At 33.6% G+C, this 27747-nt stretch overlaps 1 protein-coding gene and 1 long non-coding RNA gene across 10 annotated transcripts in view; one reads left to right on the top strand and one right to left on the bottom strand.

Annotated features, from left to right (window-relative positions):
• LOC119637205 (low-density lipoprotein receptor-related protein 2) overlaps positions 1–27747 on the top strand; it is a 150982-nt gene that overhangs the window by 80798 nt on the left and 42437 nt on the right. The gene's annotated exons all lie outside the window — the stretch shown is intronic.
• Positions 545–10890, bottom strand: LOC119637207. Its single transcript, XR_005247227.1, has 3 exons — positions 8391–10890; positions 4804–4871; positions 545–1993 (listed from the first exon to the last, which is right to left on the bottom strand). It is a non-coding gene; the product is annotated as an uncharacterized LOC119637207 (long non-coding RNA).

Here is a 27747-nt window from a genome sequence, read left to right as displayed (position 1 = left end):
GACTTACCAGTTACTCGTATATAACCTAATAACATTTCGTAATAAACTTAATGACACTTTATTGTTTGCTGATGTGAATACGACTTTTTATTGAATATGCACGAAACTTTATTACATTTACATTTATATATTTATGTACGTATATTTATGTTTATTTATATGTACATGTTTATCCCTTATTTCGCTTCTGACAAATTCATGACAACGGCAATGGTTCTAATAAAGTTCAAAAAAAATTTTACACCGTTTTATGGACTCTGACATACGTAAGTACTAAGTTTACTAAGCAAAATAAAGAAGAAAAATAAACATATACATTCACATGCACATACACAAGTTTTGCATACATAACATAAACATGAAAAACGGGAAAAATAAAATACTCAGGAATAAATAAATATTAATTTTGAAAAAGCGATAAAGCTTAGATGAACATAAATGAAAGACCATCGTCGTAAGGGTTCCGAAAGTCAATTGAAAATTGCAAAGCATTTTGTTTTTGCCTAAGCGAGTCATATTTGATATAAAATCACTATGAAATTTATTTTCTTTTGCTAACTTTCCAATCCAATTAGACTTTTCTATAATCTAAAGTATTTCTTATTACATAATTTCTGCATAATATTTTCAATTAAAAGTAAAAAATAAATAAATAAATAAACAAACACAAAAAGGACACGTCACGTAACAAAATTTTGCATCAAATGATAGAGCATATTTTTAGGGTTTTAAGAAAAGGGCATTAAAATGTTAGAGCAGCAAACGTTGAAGTGGTTTTATCACTTATGCAAAGCGACTGCAAAACTCACAAAAACACAAAATATATTCTTTGGCAGAGAGTTGGGCTACAGGTTACACTTTGACGGAACACTGGTAATTCGTTAAGCTACAAAGGCTACGGCAGTTCATTTATTTCATATTGAAAACGAAAAGTGCTGAAAATTGAAGGATTTATTAAGATGATTTATCTAACCAAAAAAAAAAGAAGAAGAATATTCTTCTAATAAAAGTGATCTGATGTCTTAGAATCAAACATCAAAGCGAAGAGTTCACGAAAAGAATGACGGCTGTCGGTCATAAACACAAACAAGATATTACTGACTAACTGATAGTGAGGTCTGAGCAAAGAAAACGAGATCCCAATGGGCAACAACGAAACGAACCAAAGCTTATAACGACAAACAATTTTCAATCGTTTGCGAACCAATCTGAACAGATCGTTCGAAAGTTATAGTTCATCCTTTAGTTTGAACTAAAAAGCAAACGCTTTGCATTTTAATGTTACGAACTCTCCTCTGCTACGCATACCCTATAAAAGATGATATAAGCGATGTGTTGGTATGTTTCTCTGAAATAGTTCCGTCAAGTGAGTAGATCTGCAAAATGTAAAGGGATTATGTGATTAACACAATGACAAGAACATGCACTTTTATCGTAAAATTATTAGCATTTTTAAGCAAAACAAAGAGTACGACAAGGCACGCCGTTAAACCCTTTACTTCACCTGGTTTAATACAGTTATACAAATAACAATTTTTCAAAATAAAGCTTTATATGGGGAGTAATCGAAAAAATAGTCTGACCCGAACTATTTGCAATAGCGTTCTTCCTTGAGCCAAAACTTGTCGCTTGTATGAAATTTCATCAAATTATCTCAAAAATAGCGATCCATACTTTACGCAGGAGTGGCCAAATCAAGTTTCAGTGCTGTTTGTGATTACACTTGGTCTTTGGTAATTGCGAGCCTTATCTACTTAGTGATACGACCGCATGGAGAATATGCAAAATTTGAACGACATGTGACAATTCCACGTGTCCGAAGTAAGTTCGCGGAATCAAATATCAATGCGGTAGAGTTAACTTTCGTCACACGCAGTTATAGCGAATGCTCGCATTTACCGATTTGTGGGCTCACAGTAGTCACTTGACAGCGGCTACTTTCTATCTCTTTCTTTCTTTTCCCACTTCTTTCTGCACGTATGCGGGACATGCCCTGAAAAGAAATAAAAAAATGAATCATATAATAATATGATAACAATAATAACAATGCTCCTCGCAAAATCTGTAAGAAGAAAGTGCGCCATTAACTCTTCATACAACATTGGAGCGCTGTTATGAATAAGAAAATTGAATTAAGCAACGTTATGCTCTTAAATACGTCATTTCGTTTACTAAATAAATTATGCAACAACCCAGAGTCAGTTAATTTAAGTCATTTTACTTAGTGAAGCAAACTAATTCTTTAGGTATTGTTTGTCTCATCGAATTTCTATACCCCAGATTTGCTGATTATCCTAAGGATAGATTGCAATTTAAAACAAAAATAGAAAAAAAAAAAAAAAAAAAAATTTTTCTATTTAACGTAAGAGAAAATTAAACTGTAATGTAGTTACCGCTTGTCCAACGTTTCATGAATTCTGTTTTCAAGCAGCGGACGATTAAATGGGATTAAAAATGTATTTAATTCAGTTACTCAGTTAGAAAGCGACTTTAGAGAAAGAACGATACGGATACATATTCGTTTTAGTAAATAATATATATAGGGTCATCAAAAAAGTGTTTTCTTTTCTTTCTTTTTTGTACTTATTGGTACCAAGCCATTTTTACTTAAAAATGATTTCATGTACACTTGGAACAGGTGGAACGCTTTTCCACCAAAATTTGCTCTTTTTGCACTAATGACACAAAGAGTCTTGATGAATAAGCTCTCATTGACAGTTCATGATTTATTGGAGTAAGCGAATGCTCCCCACATAAGCCCAATGTAAACAAATTTAATAGAGTTACATCGCATGATCCAATATATTGCTTATGCCACGGAATGTTGCGCATATTGCGTCATTTTGTTGAAACCATATATCATTCAAGTCAAAACCATCTAATTTCTACCATAAGCAATTCACTTATCGTGTTTCTGTAGACCGTAATTGCATTGCAATTTTCAAATGTTCAAAATTGAAATTTACAGCCCATCGACCATATTAAAGTTCTCTCGGGACATCAGATGTGTGATTATTTGTTTACATCAACGAGACAAATATCCTTATCTACGATATCATTTAACCAAATGCACGCATAATCCCATCATAATATGCACGAAAGGTAACCGTGGATTCATTGGTTTTGTATATGCTTTAACAATTTCTGTTCGCTCTACAACCGCTTAGAAGATATATATATATATTGAAAAGAAATCTGATCCAAATCTCAATCAAAAGTACATTTACGTTTACTTTCGGAACCACACATTGGATGCCCCTATATATACATATATATATATATATATATATATATATATATATATATATATATAGAGAGAGAGAGAAGTATAAAAATAGCGAGAGAGAGAGGGAAAGAGAGAGAGAGAAACGTACGTAAAGCCATGCAAGTCAACATATTAAATATAAATCCGTATCTTAACCACGGTAGGCGTACAACGGACGACTGACTGTAAGTAATGTCAACAAACTCGCGTCTTTATGTATTTACGCATTAAAATATTTACAAACACTCATATATAGATATTTTAAATAAAACACATGCCAATATAACAATGCACCAAACAATAAATAACGTTGGCAATCCTCAATTGCCGTGCAGTGTGTCCGCCCAACCCTTTTTGACAATGATAACGCGCTCGTATCTGGCGACGATGATGATGGCGCTACTTTTGTGGCTTTTGTTGTTGTGATGATAAATAAATGGTCTAAACCAACCAAACTCTGTCCTTCCACTCTTTGCTTTTCAATATAAATTATTCAGATAAAACATGTAAATATGTAGGAGAGGAGGAGAAAAAGAAGAAGAAGAAATGAGAAATCCATGTTGAGCACAAAACCCGTACTATTTCATTTGTATGATAGCATAGGATTGTCGTCAGTGTACATGTTGCATGTACTTATACCGGGGATAACTAAGATTGTGCGCTGATATCTACGGGTGATGATATAAGCGATGCGGAGTACGGAAAGTGTTTTATTTATATAGTATTTTTTTGTACTCCAATTTTTGTTTATTAAAATACCTAGAGGCGAGCCTGTAAATAAATCCAAATATTTGCATTTAATGCTAACATTGGATGCAACTTTTAAACGTGTTTTTTGCTTTTTTTTTTTTTTTTTAATTCGCATTTAAGAAACTAATGCAAAACTCCACATATTAAATATTATTTATAAAGTATTTAACTTTTTTTTTTTTTTCTTTTTTTTTTGTAATTATTTCGTTTTATACTAAAGAATTTTAAAATGCACTCTCCTACACATCGGAAAATTGATATTCTTCGTGTGGCCGTATGTCGGTCATTATATAAGATATTCAACTCTGGCAAATTCTATTATAAAATAGCGGCTTAATTGGATAGAGCAAGCTCAACAATGGATCGATCACGGTTGCAAGTATTTATTCAATAGTTATAAATGAAAATTCCATTCCTTTGTATTTTTTTTCGTGTTTTTTTTTTTTCAACCGTAAGTGATAGATTATCGAAGAGAATGTAAACTGAAGCTTTCTAAATTGCTTCTGATACTTTTTTCGATCAATTTCTCGATACGATGTACGTAATATATGCATCGTTTGTTTTCGCTGTCTCGTTGTTGTAACCACCTTCACCTCGTTTGTATACCCTTAGTTGTTATTAGCTATTTAACGATTTGTTGTTACACAGTGTACACATAGTGTTCATTTTGTATACTATAACTATTACATACGGTTCGTTAAACTGTAACGTTATTGTTGTCATTATTACTTTTTTTCTTGCCTTTAAATACTCACTACTATTCTACTAAGAAACATAGGTTTACTCACTTTGTCATTTCATTTGCTGCATACGCCTAAGCGCATATCCGCTTCGAAGGCTACTGCTACTGCTACTGCTACAATAGAAAGAGAATCGATTTTAAAAATGCCATAAGACAATCCGTTTAGCTTAGTTTGCTCTAGATATAAAGGAAACCTACTATTTAGAAGTGTGTGTGTGTGTGTGTGAGCTCTCGCGGTCCAAAATGCATGAAAATATTACTCAAAATATAGGTAGATATAGATATAAAGCATGCGATTACAATATTTGTTTCACTTCTTAAACCTTCTTCTGAAAAGAGTTATAATAAATTCTTAACTTATGCTAGAAAGCGATTGCAAAAAAAAAAAAATAAATAAATAAAAAATGTAAAGAATAAGTTAAAGTGTTTCGAATTTCTTCTAAAACCAACTCACTTATTGTACTTAATTGGATGCATGTTGCATGTGTGTGTGTGTGTGTGTGTGTTTATTTGTGTGTGTTTTATTATTATTATTATTATTATTATTACCATTCAAATGTGCATGGTATTTAGTTAAAGTGATTTTGCTTTTTTTTTTTTTTTTTTTTTTGCCTTCAATTTGTACACATTTACGCTTTAATAAAAGTTTCGTTCATACCAACCGTAGAACGGTTATTAAGCTTATCAAATATTTTGTGTCGCATAGGAATATATCCTCTAAACTTTGTATTTTATTCATATGATTACGATTGCACGTTTTTTTTTTTTTTTTTACAAGCTTTGCTTGATTAGAACAGCAAGTTTAGCGTTAAGTTGTTTTTTCTCGTCTCTTCTCGCTAGATTCAAAAAAAGTAAATAAATAAATAAAAAAAAAAAACCGACTTATAAGGATTGAAAAATCAACTAAACTAAAAAACAAGAAAATATTTCTCATTAACGGTTTTTGTGCAATAATTTTTCTGTCATATTATCACGTATGCATAATGCAGCATGCTATACGTACGTACGTATTACATACGATGCCATATGTGCGTACGAGCAATGCTACGTAGCATACACGTACACTTATGTATAGGATGTGAAATTTGTTTTAAAATTAACACACATTTAAAAAAGTGTTAAAAGAATACGTTTTCGTTACTTTTGTAACGAAATGTTTGTGTGTTTTCGATAAGAGAAAGAAAACGTTCATCTCTTTTTGCGAAACGGATGTAAGATAACCATAAGCTTTGGATACCTAGTCATATCGGTTCATTCGGAAATGATCGTGCTGATCGCGCGGCGATGCCTGCTGCGTTTGCACTTTTAATAATGGACGATATCAGGAGAGAAGCGGTAGACCTTCAAAGACACATTGGAAGAAAAATTATAGAGAAATTCATGGAAGCAAATCTACAATAGTTAAAAGTTAGCACTTATCCCGTGTTAACACTCACCTAGGTAGTTGCACCATTATATCCAAAAAATATGGAGAAAATCAAGATCAATGGGTCTTAAAGAAGTCTTCTTCTCCATTCTGCTATTGTCGGCAATTTCATACAAAGAAACACATTCTTCGTGGCTGCCTAAATTTTTGTTTTTTATTAAAAGAATCACAATCGGATCAACTAATCCTATGGACGTCCTGAAATCAGCTACAGATCATACAATATCAATCCAACATATTACTTTATTAAAGCTACTAAACGCAATATCTAAACTGCTTTTCTAAAATAGAGTCAATAGCCTATGTTGCTATGCTGCTGGCGTTCAATTAGTTTTACATTAACTTGTGTAAGTTTAGCAATGACGAGAGAAACTGATCTCGGATCGGATTATGTAGAAAATCATTTCAAATATCGGACGTTATTTCTTCATGTAATTTTTTTGTAAATATCGGGCCGAAGTTTTATCAATTGTTATTGGTAACGTTCTCTCACTCTCTCCAAGCAAAGCCGCGCATGCATGAATATTCAGCTTGATCATCAATATTAATAGTTGTGTCTACTGTGAATATCGTAAAGTTTATCACTCGTAAGAACGTAGTTGCAGAAAAGCAACACTTCCCGCAAATGACGTTTGTTTTTAGCACCGAACTGCACCCATTCAAAGCTCCAAGAAACTATATTGTGCAAAGAAAGCATTATTTTAATCAGCAGCCTGCGATTACTCCCTTACTCTTCCATATAGAAGAAGTAAAGTCCTGTTCCCGCATCCAGTGTATTTATAATAACAAAACTGAATTTTAGGTGCCATGCGATGAATTATTTTTCTCAAACCCATTTGTTTAAAAGCATCAATTTTTGTTACCTTTCATCTGTAAACGTCAACATATTTTAATTTTAGTGAAATATCATTTACGAGGATGAGCGTATTCTAAACAATACCGGAGCTGGCAAAGAAAATAGAAAAGTTTAGAAAGGAAAAAGTGTCCTTATATTGACTCCCGTCAAAACGGAAGTGTGAATCGGTTCATTATCTTCGCGTTCTTCTTGACAGCTCGTGTTGCCTCCTTTCAACTCTGCCTGCCACGCAATATTTTTTTGCTGTGAAGAGAGTAGTATTTAATTTTCCCCAAAATAGAATCTGATTCGGCTCCTTATTAGTTTTTGCCGATTGTCGTCCAACTTAAAGTATTATTTGATATAGCGACGACCCACGTTTTCTAAATGTGTAGCAATTCACTGTGAACGTGCGCTATTGGTGGCTGGTAAATAAATACTAAGTAGCATAACCTTTTCAAACTCTAAACTTAAGCCTGATAAAGCTCTAATCACATATCTTGCCCTATCATGCAATTCTAAGACTGGGACTGTGAAAGATCGCACTAGCAGAAAACTGAACATCATAGAAGCCTTTTACGGTGTATCCTTTTTATTTATTTATTGATTTATTTTTTCTTTCACTTTAAACTCATTTAGCTGCGTTGTGTATAAAAATTTCATGTCGACATTCGTACTTAACTAAGCTTAAGAGGCTCGCTTAACTGATTCCGCTAACAATTAATTCTAAACTGTAGTAAACCTTTTTATGGAAATATCTTATGATCTTTGAGCATTTGCCATATGAAATGTTACTCTATTTCGCCTATAAGAAGAGCGTGCAAATCCCTTTTTACTGGTAACGATATCTTATCATTTAATTTTACGAGCAAAAAGAATTCCCTAAATGCTATTGATTTAAGACTCAATTAAAAGTACATATGTTTAACTAGACTACTCGAATTCATATAATGAAACACATATACATATATATATATATATATCGCAACCATCCATCACAGGCACATTTGCAAAGTGAAGAGCACGAGGTAAAGTCGTTTGCAAAAAATGAAAAAAAAAAAATAAAAAAAAAGAACAAGAATCCACTTAAATAAGAAGAGAGAAAAAGCACAAAACAACACTATCTATAATCTTTAATTAAAGTAATTTATTTATGGTTTGCAAAGGATTTCATGCTTTCATTTACATTTAGTAAATTTTCTCATCAGATTTCGCATCGTCGTAATTGTTCTCTTAAATGATTGTGAGAAATTTTGCAGTTTTTGTTTTTTAGAAAACAAAAAAAATTCACTTCAAATAGAAACATTACTTGTAAACTTTAAATCCTTAAAATTAAAAAACTAAAGAGCTAACTAAAGCTTTCTATACTCACCACCGAACGATGGGGATGTTTTCGCTTCGCCAATATTCTTTCCAACACGCAAAAGGAAACTTCAAAGACTCCACAAGAAATATACATATATTCTTGGTAAATACCATATACCGAATCCAGACAGACAATATGTCTGTCGTTCCATATGCCAGCTTCCGTCGATTAATGCAATAAACGTTCTCCTGATACCAGTTTCGAATTTTGCAAAAGCATTGAATGTCACTGTAGGAGTGAATTGATATTGAAACCGGCCTGAATCAGTAAAAGGACACACTCGCAATACAATATAAACTGAGAACACCTCTGTTTCACCAAAAAAAAATTGATTCTTTTTGTTGTTACTTATAAACTACAAAAGGCATAGATATACAACTTTTCACGTACCTTCTACATAGAAATAGGACAAGCAAAGTTTTTCTATTTTTTAAGCGAAAAGATAGCCGATGGCCGATGGCCGATGGCGGGGCGAATATCATTTTGAAACTTTTTATTTTTCCAATTATTATATTTATTTGTTTATTTATTATTTATTTATTAAAAACGTTTAATGGATAATTGAATACCTTTGCCTCTATGCACGCAAGATTCTCTATTAATTAATTAATTAACACAAATGTAGTTAAGTTAGTTAAACTTGCGACCGTCCCTTGACATCTTTCTAGAAAGTTGCTTCGGCTGATTTTTGGGTAAAACAAATCACAACATGGCAGTCGAGTAGGGCCAATCTTGAAATATCCTGAAGTTAAAGTTGGTGTTAATTACTTATTCACCTATTGTCATTATAAAATATCAAAAGTATTGCTTTATATCCTTATATAAATTGGGGACCAAAAAATATATCTACTTGGCCCACCTATACTATATTTAATTATTATGTCAGACTATTACTACCGAGCAATTTTCATCATAATGGTGATCTACTCTGTCCCAATTTGCTACACTTGTACTCATTTTCATTATCAAACATTAAAAAAATTTTTTTTTTTTTTTTTTTTTTTCACATAAAGACTACATTTTCCTGACCACTCTTATAAGAGAACGGGTGCTAAAAACTACGCCATTCGATCTAAATTTTTCGCATCAACTAAATCTATTGTCGCATGATTTTTGTGGAGAAAGGTTGAAAATTGTAAACTTTCTCCTACAAAAATGTTTTCAAAATAAGATCGTACATAGGAGGCTGGCTCTAAAGTAGTCGCGAGCCAATCAAAAATACATCAATGTACTAAATTTCGTAGATTGAACACAAAAAAAAATCCTTGATCAACATTAGAGAGACGGACAAGTAAGATTAAATCGTTTCAAAAGCAATTTTAAATCGATCTGTATAGTAAGAGTTACATATATCTTTTCTTTTTTTTTTTTGTATATGTATATATATGATCAATCACTCAGGGAATGCCCCCTATATGCGTAGCGCGGTAGCGATCAGAGAGAAATGAGGAAAAAGGACAAAGGAAAGAAGAAATAGAGAGGTGGTGGTGTTGGCCACAGCGCAGTTCTTGTCTGCCCAACGACCAAACGACCGACGAAAAAGAAAACTCTAGCGCACTAAGATTTGAATCCGCGAGCACTGACCTGGTAGTCGCGATGCTTACTAACACAGCTACTTGTGAGTGTTGCAAACTATACCACAAACAGCATAGGGTATAACAAAAGAACTCGAATCAACTCAATCAAACTCGCTCGATTGGAATGAAAAAAGCTTGGCTATCTTTTTGCAACAGCCAAGCTTGATGAGATAAAGATCACATGAAAAAGCATAATTTTATTTTTTTGAAAACCTAGACTTAAGCTACTAATTTTTATTTTTATACGGTAAACTGCTTAAGTTTGTGCAAATGTATGCAATACCTACAAGGACTTTAAATAGATTTAGCTTTTACTACACCGATCGAACCAGATTCACTTTCCGAATCGATGGATGGCTGTCTTGTTCTTTTGTTGTATTTAACATACAGGTCACAATCCTCGAGATAGTGATTTAGCCCAATGATAAACACTATTGAAAATAGTTCATATCGGACCACTTTTCCAATCATTTCCCCATATAACACTTTATTTTAAAAAGTCATTAAATCAATAACCGTATTGAACGAAGTGGTGTAGAGTATTTAATGGGGGGCTATGACGCGCTACTGCAATGCCTTTACTTGTGCAATTTGGATAAAGGCAAAAAAAAAAAAAAAAAAAAACATATTCTATGCAATTTCAAGTTAAGAAATACACACACAAATCTGTTTAGAGAACTAAATAAGTAGAGCTCAGTTAAGAAAAGTTGTGCACGTGTTATTAACATATATACTTAACTGAGATATGTCTATTAATAATTTTTCTATTTTACTTTGGAATTTCAATCTACTGGTCAGTGCCGCCAATTTTTGTTGGAAGAATAATTTTTAAAATTCTTTCATACCAAAAACCGCAAACGCGAAATCGCATCTCACGCGCCTTCCGAGCAATGTAATATATATATATATATATATATATATATATATATATTTATTTAATTATGACATATTTGATACATGAGTGGTACGGAGAAAACGCTTTAAGCTATTTTTTGTGTATAAATTTATAATGTGTTTACCGGATGCGCATAACAACACAGTGCACTGTTATTGTCATTAGAACCAAGTTGATACGGATTTATCAGCAACTTTAGTTGAATACAATCATAGTATGACTTGAATTTTTTCTTTTTTTTTTGCTCTCAATAAAAAAAAAATAAATAAGGACTTTAAAAGCATTAATTTAATAAGAGATTTAGTAAGGATCTAAACTAGAATTTTATTAATTAAATCACACACGACTTGCCTGAAAAATGAAAATTCTCAATTTCTCTTAAATGCTAAGCTCTCAGTTTGGGTATTCAACAACAACTACTACATAATAATAATGATAACAATGCCCAAAACAAAGGAAAATTTACAAAAGCCTATGATGCAGAGCTTGTGGCGCAAATAGTGCAACAAAAGCAACATGTACCCATTCATATATATGTATTCGTGTATATACATGCCTACACATATATATATGAATGTATATACATATATATATATCTGTGCAAAACACAAAAGAAAGCAACCAAGAAACCGATATTCGCCTTTAAACGAATTCCGGATACCCAACATATATGTGTACTTTTGATTTTTAATTTCAATGATTTTTTAGTTTGAATTCCATCGAATAATTTATAAAATATTTTTGCAAAATTGGGCAGAGATTAAAAAATGAAGATGAAAAGCGATTGGTGAAAGTATAATATAGTCGGTGTTAACTCTTCTATATATATAACAGAAGGGAATTACACTTGTTTTCACATTTAATGCTCGGAACCTCTTAGGCTAAAACACAAACTCTAGAGTAGCACTTTTTCGAAATTAAGAATGAATAGACAGGCAGACAGACAGACAGGCAGACAGACAGACAGACAGACATATATAAAAAAATGGTTGCTTCGACCTATAGTCAATCTAACTCTCTTAGATCAAAAATATATATGTGTGTGAATTATGAGATATCTCATAATGCGTCTTCCCGTTACGATAACAAATAACGACAAAATAGTTGTACCAACAACTTTTGTTGTTAGTGAGTACAATAAAATCATTTTCAAAGGCCGTCCATATAGGCTTATTGTGATATAACGTAGAACTACAAATGTGCGCAAAACCTCTGTGTAAGATGGTTTTGCTTTTCTTTTTTTTTTTATATATATATATACATATAGAATGCTCAGAATTATTTTCTGTTTACATCCTTTGTGATTATATGGATAATGTCGTACATAAGCATACACATATGCATGCATATAAACGTGTACGCATACGGACTTTCCTCTCTTGCTTCTATTTAAAAATGCAGGCAAGCGATGTAACGCGCATAACGGTGGCTATTCGTACAGACATATATTCGTTTACAAACTTATGGATTGTTGGCTTTTATTTGAAGTCAACTAAAATTTAATAACGAATAGTATTCTGCTATTGATACCAAGGCAGGCAGGCAGGCAGGCAGGCAGAGAAACGATCGAAAACAAAACAAAAAAATATTGACACAGATGTTGCAACCAACTCGGTTTTTCTATGGACGCGCGTTGGCTTCGATTTCTATGCTGCTACATCGCCGTAACCACGGAAAAACTTACGTTTTCTCTTATTACAGTTAACCGTTATAGTGTTTGTTTAAATGTATGCATACAAAGAAAGCCCTTACATTCATCCAAAGTAAGCATGCATACGTGGCACTTATCTCTCCGTTCATGAGTTTCATTACCTCAAAATTTGTTATTCACTTCCTAAAGGCATTGTAATCATCAGCTTAATCAGCAAGTTGCTCAATTGTTATTTATTTAAATTATGTAAAGAATTGTGTCACAAGCTATCCACTCACTTTTAGCCGAACCAGCGGCAGCGATAGAATATTGCTCGAAATACAAATTAGTTCGGTCCCTTTTTTAAGAGATAGTAGTACAAGTAGTACTATGGCTTGTTCGTTAGAAAGTGCCACTATATAGGTTATCACACTAAAGCATGCACAACATACTTTCTATGAGCTTTAAATAGATGTAGTTTTGTTCAAAAAAAAAAAAAAAAAAAAAAAAAGCCGCCATTTGCCGGAAACTTTACTTTCCTGGCTTAATACGGAGGATAGCGTAACTAAATCCTTGCCAGTGATAAGCATTCATTGCGTTTGGAACTCCACAGTCCAAACAACCATGAAGAACATGATGAAAATGAATACTCATGGCGATCCTATTTGAGAGGTGTCAGCTGGGGGCGCGGAATATTATGATTTGTTTCAACTAAACGGAATCAGTACGAGGCAAAGTCGCAAATAATTATTGATAAAAGTGCGACGAAAAATGAACGCTTGAGTCTAAAAGTCGTGATATTTCATGTAGTGCGTTTGCATTGCGAAGAAATTCAATACTATATAGAAAAACTTGCAGTGCACCGGCTCTTATAACGATACCCACACAGATTCTTTTGAGGCGAGCCTAAAAAGATCAGACATGGAATTAGGAAATTGCCTGAGAGATGGTAGAGAAGTAGTAGCCAGCGATGGACCAGGAGTGGTTTGCTCGATTCCGTTCCGGATATTTCGATGTCAAAAATGCACCTTACAGCAACTGAAAAAGCGATGAAAAGATGAAGTAAGATCGGCCAGCAAGCTGTCAGGAAATAGCGGAAGTACTAAACGTCAATCACACGGCAATTTAGAATTATTTGAAAAGAACAGGCTAAAAGGAGAAGCTCGAAACCGCGAAAAAAGCCGCGGAAACTTTTCGCTATGACCCAATATAAAAAAAAAGAATGCGCTTGAATGCATTCATCGGCTACGTCGCCAAATAGGTAAGAGTCGGGCCTACAAAGTTAACGTTAGCAGACTCAAATCACTGTGCAATTTGATCATGCTTCCTTGCAGCTATAGTGAGTGCTCAGTCATTATAGAGTCATCGTTCAGTCCAACATTCACTGTTGCACGCTGCTATCCTTCCCGATCTCGTTCTCCTTGCCGACTGCTAGCTTACCATCGCCATCACGTTACACGTGAGTGATTGATTATATTCCAAAAAAAAAAAAAAAAAAAAAAAATTTCCACACAGGCTAACATTTCATAAGGTACATCAGACAAAATATATACTTTTGTTTGTAACGAATCCAAAATTTGATTTCGGCCGTAATGGCATAGAGAAATGCAAAGTTTTTGCTGTTTCTTTATTTATTTTGTACAAAATCCTATTCATTTCTTGCAGATGAGATAATCTTGATAAGCGGGTTTTGATTTTTTATTACCATTTGACGGAGTATTGATTATATTATGGTAATAAAACGTTCCAAACTTCTTTTCGTATCTACAGTTATTTAACAAATTTATTTTTAATCACTTAATCTATTTTTGCGCAAACAATAACCGATAGGAATGAACAAAAACAATTTCACTTTGAAACTAATTAATTAAATTCAATTTAACAAAGCAAACAAAAAAAAACAAAAAAAAACAAAAAAAAAAAAGTTCTACTTACTAGTTTGTATTTAAGCGTGGAAAGTTTTCAATATAAATTCTGATGCAACAGAGTTATGATCTCACGTATTCACGTTTATAGATAAAGAATGTGGATAAACATGCATATCGATCGATGTAACTGTAAGAAAAAAAAACATGTACGTACATATAATTTTATAATATTTCATTACCAAATAGACCGAGCAAACCTTAATATAGTACACAATTCCGATATTTAAAATATTCCTTTTAAAGAATTTGATGGTACTCCAAAGAACTTCATAACATTCACACAATACACGTTATTTACATATTTCATCGCTCTTCTATGCGATTCTCAAGTGCTTGTGTTTAAACCTGTGAAGAGTTTTAAATAATATTCAGCTCTACATATTTTTTATTATACCGTAAACAACTTGTATCTCAAAAATTGTGTACTAACTTGGTGCGGATGTATGGAATACCTACAATACAAGGACTCGAGATGGACCTACCTTTCGTAACGATCGATTCAAAACAATTTTCTGAATCATTTTCTGAATTGATCTAAAGTTGTCTGTCTATCTATTCAATGTGTTTTCTTGTATTCAACCTATAGACCATAAATTTTTGACAAATTTTGATAAAATTTAGTACACCCTGAACCATGTTTTCACCGAAGAACGAACATTCGCGGATCAATATTTCCCACCATTTCTTATATAACGCCTTATACTAAGATGTCATTATACAAGTAGATGTAGTAAGCGAAATGCTGTAGGGCGTTTAATACTGTGCCGTGCACGATTCTCGGCTTTTAGGTACTTTTCGCTTTTTTGGCTAGTTTCAACGTACTCTGAAACGAGTCACCTGCGGAAAAAATCAAAAAAAAAAAAAAAAATGTTAGTTTATTACCTTGTTCTACTTACTATTTTAGGCAACATTTCGGTGTCGCAATCATGATTGTCAACAATTAAATTAAGTCCGATAAAAGAGTTCTTTTAGTAAATCTAGTCGTACAAACAATAGTGGTTTCAGGATAGATTGCTACTTCCACCTCTAACAAATGTATGTATATATGGAAAGTAGTTCGTTTGATCAAAGTTTTTCGAAAAAGTTGACTACATTTTTTTTTCTTCACAATAAGAATACAATCTCCTGCAAGTGGCCATTAAGGTACAAAATACTTGACTCAATGAAATGAAGTCTGTAAAGATTCTACAAGGAAAAAGGAAAAATTTATTGTTAATTATGAACTTCATGAGCAATCCTGGCCGAATATGTTATCAAGCAATGAAAATGACGTCATATCAGTCAGGAAAAAACAAATAAATAAATAAATACATAAAGAAATAAAAGATTGACGACACTCAACGAAAGTGATGAAAATAATTAAACTTAAAATTGCTTTTGCGATTGTGTACGTGCATGTCAGTTAAATGCTTTTATATTTATTTTCCATTTATGGCTTTAAATATCAAAATCTAAGAATTTGCTCTCCCCCGCTTTTCTGAGCCGGGAACAAATAACTTCTCTGCAAATTTAGGGGAGAGTCGGCGATTTGTGTGTGTGTGTATAAGTGTATGTATGTGTATGGGTATGTGTATGTGTATGTGTACGTGTGAAGCAATGAACGAATTCTATTTTCATGAAAAGGAAATATGCTTGCAGGCAAAATTTTAATAAATTTTCGCTTAACGAAAATATAGATGCCTGTGTGTGTGTGTGTGTGTGTGTGTATAAATGATTCAATGACACAATTTAGAAAATAATGATGATGATGATGATGACGGCAGTAAGTGCAACAATTGTGCGACTGCAATAAATACAACTACTCTCTAGTAGTACTACTATGGCTGCTGGTGACACTGAATTAAAAATAAGAAGACAATGTTTAACGCAAGTCGACCTTTTGAGTTTCCCTTTTGGTAACAAAAATGAAAGTAAATAGTAAAAGAATTTAATCGCTTGCAACGGAGTTTCAATTTCAAGTTATACATTGTGCGTAATTACTAGTACCGCGAAATTCATTATTGTTTTACGACTGACTTTCCTATTTATTCAACGCAACAAAGAGAATAAATAATATTTATAAAGCGATGGGAAAGAAAAAATAACAAAAATTCCATTTGTATGTGCCCTAGAATTTACGATATGTCGCGAATACCATAAAAAAACTTAATATACTTATCTAAGGGTTAAATGCAATACATATATATATATATATATATATATATATATATGCAAGCAAATGCACGAGAGGAATGTATGAAAAATACTCAACACATGTGCATGCATGTAACTTACTTCATCAACATGTGCATATGCGACAGAAAGCTTAAAAAAAACGTTAGCATATGTGTGGCTCTGACGGCTATGTGTTACTTCCAGAGAAAATATTTCGCTCCTAGGTGCACCAATTTCATGCTTTTAATTCTTTTACCCCATACGAAATGCGAATTTAAATATTTTTATATCTACGACACCGCATATGACGCAAAACATTTCATCTTTTCTGCCCATTGGGTGCATAATGTTTTCATTATATTTAGATGAGATATAGCAAAGAGAGAATCATTTAAATATCGCCCAATATTTTGATAAAAAAATCTTAATGCCGAAAAATCATTTAAATCAACTGAATACGAAATATTCACGAGTTCAATTATACAATGGCATGAATCTCAGATTTTTACCGCCTTTTAGGTGCGCTGCGTACCTCTCAAATTGATTTCATTGTTTAATTGAAACGTTTAACATACAAACATACAAAATATAAAGAATAGGTATCCGCCTGAGTGGCCGAGTAGGCAAGAGTCTCGACTAGCAACTCAATGGTCGTGGGTTCGAATCTCAAGTGCGGTAGAGTTTTTAATAAAGCCGAAAGCCTTAGATGCTAGTGCTTTAAGACTTTAGTCTTAGAATTTATCCTCTGGCTAAAATTTCTAATAATAATAATAATAAAGAATAGGTAAAATGCGAAACGTAAAAGTTATTAAGCTAATCGGATATATTTACTTTGTTTTTTTTTTTTTTAAATGAGCAATCATTTAGAAGACGGTCTCCTATGCGTATAATATGGTGATGGCCACGAAGAAATAGCGAGAGAGAGAGGGAGAGAAGCATTGGCCTATTGGAAGTCTTTGCGAGCATATCGCTATTGAAAACAAGCAAAATGAGTTAAACGACCCGCTTATAGTAACACATAATTTTAGAACCGCTCCAGGGGGAATAAAAAATTGGTCCTCTGCTCTGCATTACTCATAAACTACAGCAGATAAATCGACAAACATTTGAACGCATATTCTTTGAATAATGCTGTAGAACCAATAAAAATATGGTAAAAATTGGCCACGCCTATCCCAATATCGTACTGGTATATTATAATAAACGAAATTATAATTTATTTCCAATGCCTTGATAACGCGCAAAACCATGCTTCAAAAGCCTGATAAAGTGTACAAATTCATGTCTATCTGTTCATCTATGCGTCTCTGTGTCCATCTGCAGAACTGCGTAATATATGGGGTAAACATTCTCCCGTTAGCGAAAATGAAGATATCGCCTGAAAATTCTCAAAAGAAAGTGAAAATGACCCAAACAGATCAAACGATAGGCCTACAGCGCCTTTGCTTTCTGCGGTTTTTGCTCGTTACGCCAAACCTTCAATGGAAACACGGTATAGGTTTTCACCTAAAAGTTTTGAAAATAGGAAAAAAGATACCGCGCCCGCCCATCCAATATTATAGAATATGAACATTCTTTCTTCTATTTTTTTTTTTTTTTTGGGATGGGTATAAAAGGTTCTGTCAGGGCCGAGTATAATTTTCTTACTTGTTTAGCTTCTTCTCACATGGAAACTTGTTCAATTTTTATAATCCGTTCAGACCGTATCTGCTAAAAACTGAAAACTTCATCCCACATTTTTAATTTTTTGACAGAAGCACGGGCACTTTTCGAATCCTGCTCGAACTACTGTCCATTTAAAAATCGTTTCGATGAGAGTACATTAGCATTTTTTCGGTTGAAACTGCTTTTAGATGAACGTAAACATTTGGTAAAGACCTTCGTTAATGTGCTATGTGAGAAGGTAGAAATTAACAGGTTAGACATTAGGCTACACCCTGTCAACAGGGCATCACTTGACAGAAAATTTCAAAGAAAAAATCCGTTTTAAGCAATTAACAGCTCCTTCACGTTCTCGAAGATTCAAAGCTTGTATTAAGCCAATACGAAGAAAAATTTTCTTTGAAAAATTTGCATTGCCTCTCCGATTAGTATACTAAATATTTACTAAGAACATATGTTTTGTCAAGGCAGACCCTAGACAATTATTGAACTTAGGCAACCCGTACTTCATGCGCAGACTCATTGTTATGCAAATTAATTGCGAACACTTACATTGGAAATCTGCGCGGTTTGCAATACCTGCTATAGTTGAAATAACATTTTATTTAGAATTGTTATCGCGATAGAGATCAACTTTCCTAATAAATTGCAAGGGTCGGCAAATCATAAGTAAAAGTAGTAGAGGTACACTAAACAAAGGGAGGTGTTGAGCAATTCTTGCATTCTTTCAACGATACGTAAAGATGGATGGCTTTAATCAACAGTCTCGATATACTGAACTCTCGTCGTGGAGTTCGCATATGCCATGGGCACTACTGCTGAATAAAATATTTTACCCGTTCGAGTAGGAATGCTTTAAATAATTATTATGGAAATCAGTGCATGTTTGGGGAACAAATATATCGACATGTTTGACTTATTCATACACTATCGTACGCTCGTTCGAGCTTTTACACTACCTCTTGCTTTGCAGCGCTTCTTAACGTGAACGACTTTTATTAACTTCGACTAGCCATACACTCGGTTATTATTAGCTACGTACCACACATGTAACAAATTTAAACGGGTTGTAAACAGTGTTTAAAGCAAAGCGATTCCATTCTTAAATCATTTATTTGGAAAAATTTCGGGGAAATTATTTTTCAAGACTTTTAAAAACTAGGTTGTACCGCCTCACTTGCAACTTTCACTTTTGCATTTGCATTGGTCGCGATACGGATTGCCCACGCAATTTATACTATCATACAAACCTATCATCTACTTTTATTATTTCTACGTACAATACTAGCAAGTGCATGTGGCACGAGGTATTTTATTTGAAGTATGATTTTCAAAATGCCTTTTTTTTTTAATATTAAAGGCCTAAAATCCATGCATTATAGAGAAGTAGCATTATCGATGAGAAGCTAGACCAAAGTGAACAGATTGAGTAAACAGTTTTCACTTCAAAGCAACAATTCATATTTTTAGGCCTAAAGTACTAACAAACATATGCAAGTGTAAGTGTAACTGCATAGGCAGTCACTATGAAATATGGTCCACCATCGTGAACATTGACTTGGCCGTCGCAAGCCGCAAGCCGCAAGCCGCAAGCCTTAACCCCTCGTATTTGCTCGTTTGGTTATCATAAGAACGAGAGCCGCTCGCTCCAAAGTAAATAAATCAGTATTAATGAGAAGGAGCAATATCTGGTGAATATGGAATGAGGAGTAACACATTCCAGTTTAGTTCTGCTAACATTTCCTAGACGAATGGGGTCAAACTTAACCTTGCTGACAAATCCAAAGATTTCGTTTTTTGGCTCAAGTCAAGAATCGAATGCGTTCTTGTTACTATCGTTCCTTAATGATGATGATGATCCTTTGATTTGTGCAAATTATGATATATCATGCCCAACTGACTCTCCTAAATTAAGAATGCATCAAGTATTTAACTTAATTTCGCTAAGTCTTCTCTGTTGCTAATTGCGCTTTCGATATCGTAATAACGTAATCATTATCCATCACATATCACAACTTAGCAGGACTACGTTTTGGCGTAAGCACAAAAAGCAACATTTCGCTGAAAAGCAGACAGACAGTCACAGCTTTGTTCAACATCGTACGGAGTCAGGAGTTGCCCTCTCTTAAAAAACAGCAAAAACTTATTCAACGTCCTAACATAACAACAGATTCAAACAAAGATAAATGTTTTTAACGTTTCATTCTCTATCAGCACCAAAGGTACGCCTTTTAAACTTGAAAGGTGTATATAATAATAATAATAAAATTGTTATTCATTTGCTTTTACATTTGATGTACTTGTGCTCGTACTTGTTTATTGAATAACAGTCAACAACTTAAATTCGTGTTGAATAAATTAAAAAAAGAGGTTTTTACCGAGCAGCACTGGCCATTAAATACCCTAAGTAACAATTTTCGTCATAAAATGTTAAAAATGACATTTTTTTTGTTTTTTTTTTAAATATGAAGGTTTGCTCTTCCTGCCTATATTGTGTATATAATGGATATGATCGAAGCGTCGGCCCACTCGATTACAATTTTTCAGATCAATTTAGCATGCCGAAGTATTGTTAATTGTGTATTTCTTCTTTCATATTACGACAATTTCAAAACAAAACATTCTATAGGTAGTGGTTCTAAAATCGTATAGCCCGATGCAATCCAATTTTAATAGGATTCCGTCAATGTGCTAAATATGTCAAAGTCTATAATTTGTAATTTAAACGCCATAACATATATGAAAAAAGATTAGATGTACAAACGGACAGATATCAACATTGCGATCCTATCATCCATTCTCGTTAAGCGAAAACGCATTAGTGCACGACAAATGCATGGACTGAAATTAGATGGACAGACGGAAGAGATGAAATCGTCGTAATAAGACGTAGGTCTGTCTTAAGTCCTTCTAATTTTTGCATACATCTACAAACACCATGCATCGTAAGTGGTTTAGAACCTTAAACCTAAAAACTTTTATCGATCTCTGCGCTAAACACTTTAAAATATATTCAATCTTATTACGAGGACAATATTAAGTGTATACGGGACATGTGGCTATCAGTTGAAGAAATCAAAAAAGAATATATGGATTTTGAGCTTGAAAAGTAAAAGAATTTTTTTTTTTTTTGTTTTTGCGCTCTGGCTTTTAGAAAAGTCTATATACACAAACGTTCATTGATATATCAAAGTGAAGCAGTAAATTTGTACGTTTAAATGCCTGAAAATACATTTTTTTTTTTTTTTTTTGCATAATTCCATAATTTAGTTATTTTGGTTTGCACGCACACACCTATACACCGAAACGACTAGGAAATCAATAAACACTCATAGCTCACGACCGAATGATGTAAAAAATTTTACTTTTACAAACAACAAACGTCAGCGATAATATAAAGATGAAATTTTAATTTTTTGCTTTTTTTTTTTTCAACTGATTTAGTATGCGAAACCGTTTGCAAAACGAGTTGTTTCTACATGTAACGTACGTTATTTCTTCTCGTTATTCCCTCTGAATATTGCAAAACTTTTAATCAAATTGAAATATTTACATATAAAGGAGAAATAATGAAATTTTAATGCGAAATCAAACTATTATACGATGTAGAGATCTTTTTCATCAGCAAAGGATGTTTACGTTAATTGGGGGGAAAAAAAATCTTGAATTTTATGCAATTTTTGTATGGAGATGAAAAGCTTAATATTCATTATATGGCCTTAAGCATACTTCATTGTATTTAAATATCTCTTAGACATAAGAATCAATTAAAATCTATCGTTTTACAACAATCGAACTGAAATCATTAACGATTGACAGATGAATTTTACGCAGCAATAACTACAGCCTTAGCCTAAAGTACAGGATGGTCTTCCTAAAAAGTATTAAATCATATTTAAAAAATTAAAAAATTTAAAGATATTTAGTGTTAATTTTGCTGCTCGATAACGTCGTGTCGTTGCAGGGAAATCGCAAGAAATGCTTTAATCATTTTATTTGTTTTTATTTGCCTTCAATAGCTTAAGTAAATTGGTTTATGTGATTTAATTGTGACTTTGACTTTATATATATTTGTTCAACGGCGACAAAACTGAAAAGGAAAGCATCGAACAACAATGAAAGTAAGCAAATTAGTTAACTGACCCGCAAGTAAACAAAACATAAACGAACAGATCACAATTCGACGCCAGGGTAGAAAGCTTAGAGTTAATAAGGGCGCTACAGCTCTAGCGGAAGAAGCTGAAAAATATTTCTTAACTACACGGATGCGCCTGCAATGGCGCGGTAGGTGGCCGATTTTGAATAACAAGCTTAAGTGCTTTAGCTTTTAAAAATGAGCGGATGTCGATAACGTGACACAATCAAGGTCGCTCGGTAATGGCGACTATGAACGTGCATTCGTAAATAATGCTATTTCTATTAAAGCTATTACAGGTAGCGCGTAAGCCAATTTTGCATTGCTGGCTTCATGAGTAAGAAGGTTTTCTTCTATTTTGAGCGCAGCCTCTCACATTCCACCACTATCGCTAATGTCGTTGAAAATTAAATTGGATCAGTCACGTACATACTGTTAAATTCTTCGATACTCTTTTTACAGGTTCTCTTCGCAAATAATTTCTTTTCGACGGAACATTTAAGTTCGGACGAAGTATAGCAACAATGCCAAAACAACTGGATATGTCGTGAGAAAATACACGCCGCGATAACCTATGTCTGACTAAGAATGTCTTTAACGCAATATATATATAAATGCCTTACTTACTTGAGAAAACAAAGTATTTGTCCTACTTTCCGGAATGGCCGCGTTGTTGAGTCGACATCAACAGTGTCTTTGTCTATTCACTGCAGTGGAATGTATTACTTGCTTAAATATCATCGGTGTGACCTATGCAGGCTTAGAGTTGACATAAACTCAATATAGCCAGCTTATTACTTACAAGGTTTTCTGGCATGGACTAATGTTATTAATATATTCTAAAATACGGCCTCCTATCCAGATTTCGATATTGCAATGTCATCTCTATTGTACGTTCCGTTCCGTTTTTGCGGCTTTGTAAGAAATTCCGAAACTGAAAAAGCGAAAAAATACCCGTTACGTACGACTACAGTCATCACATACATAGTTTCGGATAGGTTGTAAGTAATTTTAGAAAACCTCACAATTGTATAAATCTTGGTGACATCATTCCCAATGGGGATCAAAAAGTTGATAAAATCAACGGTAAAATAAAAGAAAAAGAGATCGAAAGGAGAATTCCGACAGACGCCGTGTGCATTTGTGATGAGTGATACACACAGATATCTGCTATTTTTGTCTCGTTTTCTGCCCGCTTAAGATTAGCATAATTGGACCGGAATTTTTTTTTTTTTGTTTTTTGGATCAAAACCCCAATTTTACAAAAGTTAATTGGTCTGCTCTGCTTGATAAGCACAAGAGTTTCTAAATCATCAGCACCGCTAAACATACATCATCGACACTATTTACGAGTTGCTTAATGAACTTTTCCGTCGACAATTGAAACGCAAACGCAATCTCTTCAGGCCGTTGAATCTATCTTCACATTGCAATATTTATTATAATCGCTCAACCAATGATCCGAGGCTTTAAAAAGAGCGCAGAATAGTTTAATATCAATTTGAATCGGTAGGAATTGTTTCATCGAAACTTACACTAACGCTAATCTTTCATTCCAAGTTCGCAGATACCGGCTTATCGATTGTTGCAATCAGATTTGTAATTTTTATAACGATGACTTTACAGTGGGCCGATATTCGGGCATCGAATGTCCACAATTTCAACTAAATGTAAAATGATTTGAAATCAACCCGACAAACCACTTGGCATAAGCCAATCAAGCACATGGTAGGCAAAACAAATATGTGATTGCAATGACGAAAATTGTACGCGCAATTTTAATGAACAAGCGAGAGAAGAGAGAGAACAATTTTTCATTTAAATGAAATGAATTAACGAAATATGTAATTTCCGTTTATTGTCAAGGACACGCGAAAGTGTCGTTACTATAGGCAACCAACAAATTGTAGAGGAAATGTGTAGTGCATTAATGCGAAAGGCAACTGTAAGGATTAATTACATTAGATACATTATAAAAGAAAATATATTTGGGCAGTTGTAGGCGATGAAGAATTTTAATTGAGGAAAAAAAGTTGCTCTCTCTCTCTCTCTCTCTCTCTCTCTCTCTCTCTCTCTCTCTCTCTCTCTCTCTCTCTCTTTTTACGTCTCGATCCGAAATTAATTGTTTTTCTTCGTCTTTAACCAACCCGATGAACACATACATACACCCAACATGTCGTCTTTTTAGTTTATTAGAAGCAAGAAAAGCTTTCCATTTCCTTTGTCTTTTTTTTTTCTCTCAACGATCTTTACACACACGCACACACTGTATAACAGTTCTAAATAGTACGGAAATAGTCCTTAGTGTTTACTGCGCCTATCACAACAAGAAAATCTCATTTTTTAAACATGTGCCAAGCAACAAAGTGCTGACTTTTCCGAATCTGTAAATGGTCTGTTATAGTTTCCTCCTAACCATAAATATGAATTTTATTGTCATCAAAATTATGAAAATCTTTATCACAAATATGTTTGCGTAAATTATAATTATTACGAATCTACTTCTTTTTTTTTTTTTTTTTTTTTTGTATATTTCAATTTTTTTTTTTGCTCGCATTCAGCTTTAAAAGCCAGCTCAACTAAACATTTACGAAAAATGAAACTTTAAGGGAAACTCCTAAATATATGTACAAGCCGTAGTATAAGGTAATAAATTGTGTTAACATTAAAAACTAAGTAAATGAAGTGCAGATGGAAAAAACAAAAATTATGCGTCCAGCATGGAAGCAAAGATGCGATGTTTTGTCATATTGGTTAGTAACAATCGAAACTCTCCAATCTAAATAAGTTGTAAGAGAACTTGTTCGCTTGATGCGTTCGGCTTTGTTTTTTAAAAACTACCACATATCACGATATTTGAATTGTCACACAAGACTCACGCACCTTTGCGCTTTAAACTGAAGAAAGCTATAAAAAAACAATGTAATCTTTAAATGTATTTATCCAAAAAAGAAGAATCTGCTAAAAGTCTAAATTCGCAAATGTTTTATATGCTGCATCACTTGCCGTGCAAAGGCCTAATAGCGGACGTGTCCATATAATACGCTAAAGAAGCCCGTATGACATTATAAAAATGGAAATGTGTATTAATACATTTTTACGCATTTCTCTGTCTCTCTGGCTCTTTCACGAGAAAAAACAAACATTTGTTATTCAAGGGTCATAAATATTGTTGTCACGTAGTGTCTTAAGCCTAATTATTCAAGAAAGTTATTTTGAATGTAACAACTAAGTTAATCGCTTTGGCCTATGCAAGGCGCATGTATATATATGTATAGCTTAAATGAATCATAAAACGCGGAATGATTCTACCATGGTAGAGACGGTTCACTGTACAAGTGAAGCGCGAATTAGTCCAATTATCTTTTCGTGTGCGATGTACGAGTTGTCCTCCAGGTATAAATATTTACTTATATCTAACCGCATAGCTATGTACTAAAGAAGCGCTGCTGACAAGTTGGCTTGCACGGATTCAATTCCCAGCGAGATAGGCGTTACTTAGGATTGGTGCGTGGCCTGAAGCTAATTAAATCACAACGCTCATTGATCGGACACACACATCTGTTCGGCTTAGGCCGTTCTCTTTTTTTTTCTCTCTTCTCATTCCCACCATCACTGCGTTACATATATAAAGGAAGTCTCTTGAGTGATGATTGGTCACAAAATAAAAGGAATAAAAAACCCATGCTGCCATATTCCGATAAAATTCATTAACATGGGTTGCTTGAACATAGAAAACGGGGTGATTAGATTTTGGTTATGTGCTCCTTCAACTAAATACTGAGAGTAGCATATCATAAACATTAGTCAATGAATGGGATACTTGCGCGCATCCCTTGCGCAAAGTAAGCAAGCTAAACTTACATTTGCTGGTTTACTGTTGAATTTTTTATCACTTTACAGAATCTATTCTTGGTTCTTTCCATTCACCTAATTGTCTGATCGATTCCGAAGTGCAGTGACGGAGTCATTTCACATGCCGGCTCATTGCGGCTAAACAGTTCCTGACGATGAACCAAATCATTGACAAGTTGTTGTTTTGACTCTGGTCCGAGCAAACACGATACCCATGTTGCAAACATCTTATACTTGAAAAGTCATGCAACTTAGTTAATTTACTGCCTTTCGATGTGTGTAGGGTATCAAAATAATTCACTGGATTTTGCTGGCGATGATGATGATGATGTTACCAACTCTTAAGGACATTCACTGCGTTCAGGAACGTCGATATCCGTCCGTCCGACCGATATTGGCAAATCGTCGGAGAATTGTTGCCAAATACTTTTCAAGCGAATGCTAGGCAACTTGAAGGGTAATTTTTCTTTTTTCCTGTTGATCAAATTTCGATTTACTCAATGCTTTGAAAGTATCAAAAGAGTCATCGCTGCAAACATAGCAATCCGTAAACAAACAATCGAAATAACATTGGAATTTTGACAGGCGTAGTCGAAGAAGTGACACTTTGTAAAAAGAGCATGGATTTGTTGCTATGCTATGCTTAGTGTACGTTAAGGTGATTTATTATCACAATTTCAACAAATAGCCAGCCAAAGATTAGTCAAATGTAAATTCAGAAATTCATATTAATGTACGGTAATAAACACAACAGACTGAAGAGGAACACTCACACGAGCTTTCACAAGAGATAGCAAAACGACATAGCCTCTGTTCGTGATAAGGAGCAACAAACAAACGAGTGTTAAATGTCCTTCTTTTCTTCTAAAGCATAAACACTTTTAAATCGCCAGCAACTATTATATCATATTTTAATTGCTTTAAAAAATAAGTGTAAGTAAATTATGTTTCTAAATTTTTAAATTTACTCCTTCACTATCATTACTAACTTAGAACTTAATCTCAGGACGGTATAATGAATGCAAAATTTACAAAGCCAAGAACAAAAATGTAAAGTAGTAGTTAAGGGTTTAGACAGACGCTACACGATAATAACTTATTTTTTCTTCATTCATTCATATGAGTTGAAGATTGAAACATTATTTATAATTACAGTAAAAGCTCCTTATTCGCGGGGTATACGCTCTATAAAAATGCCCGCGAATGCAGAAACCGTGAAGACGGAATGGTAATTTATATGGGATTATAGGAGATGCGTTCCTAGGTGACAAAATAAAAAAAAAAAATCAATTTAATTGAAGTTTTTGAACATTTTCATTAATTATCTTAAGGCTTAGGCAATGGTTTGCAGAACTTTTGTAAGTTTCTCTTGCTTGGCAGTTTTTAAAAGCTCCTTCAATTCAGACTGCTACGCAGCAGTCGCATTAGCGATTTGCCTCTCAAAAAAAAAGACTTCGTTCCATAGACGGATTAATGTTCATAAAGAAATCGCCAAACTCATTTGCCTTCACTAAAACTTTTCCATAT

The sequence above is a fragment of the Glossina fuscipes genome, unplaced genomic scaffold (genome assembly GCF_014805625.2).
Source record: "Glossina fuscipes isolate IAEA_lab_2018 unplaced genomic scaffold, Yale_Gfus_2 43, whole genome shotgun sequence".
Classification (NCBI taxonomy): domain Eukaryota; kingdom Metazoa; phylum Arthropoda; class Insecta; order Diptera; family Glossinidae; genus Glossina; species Glossina fuscipes.
The sequence above is the reverse complement of the archived record's forward strand: the minus strand, read 5'-3'. Positions and strand labels throughout refer to the sequence as shown.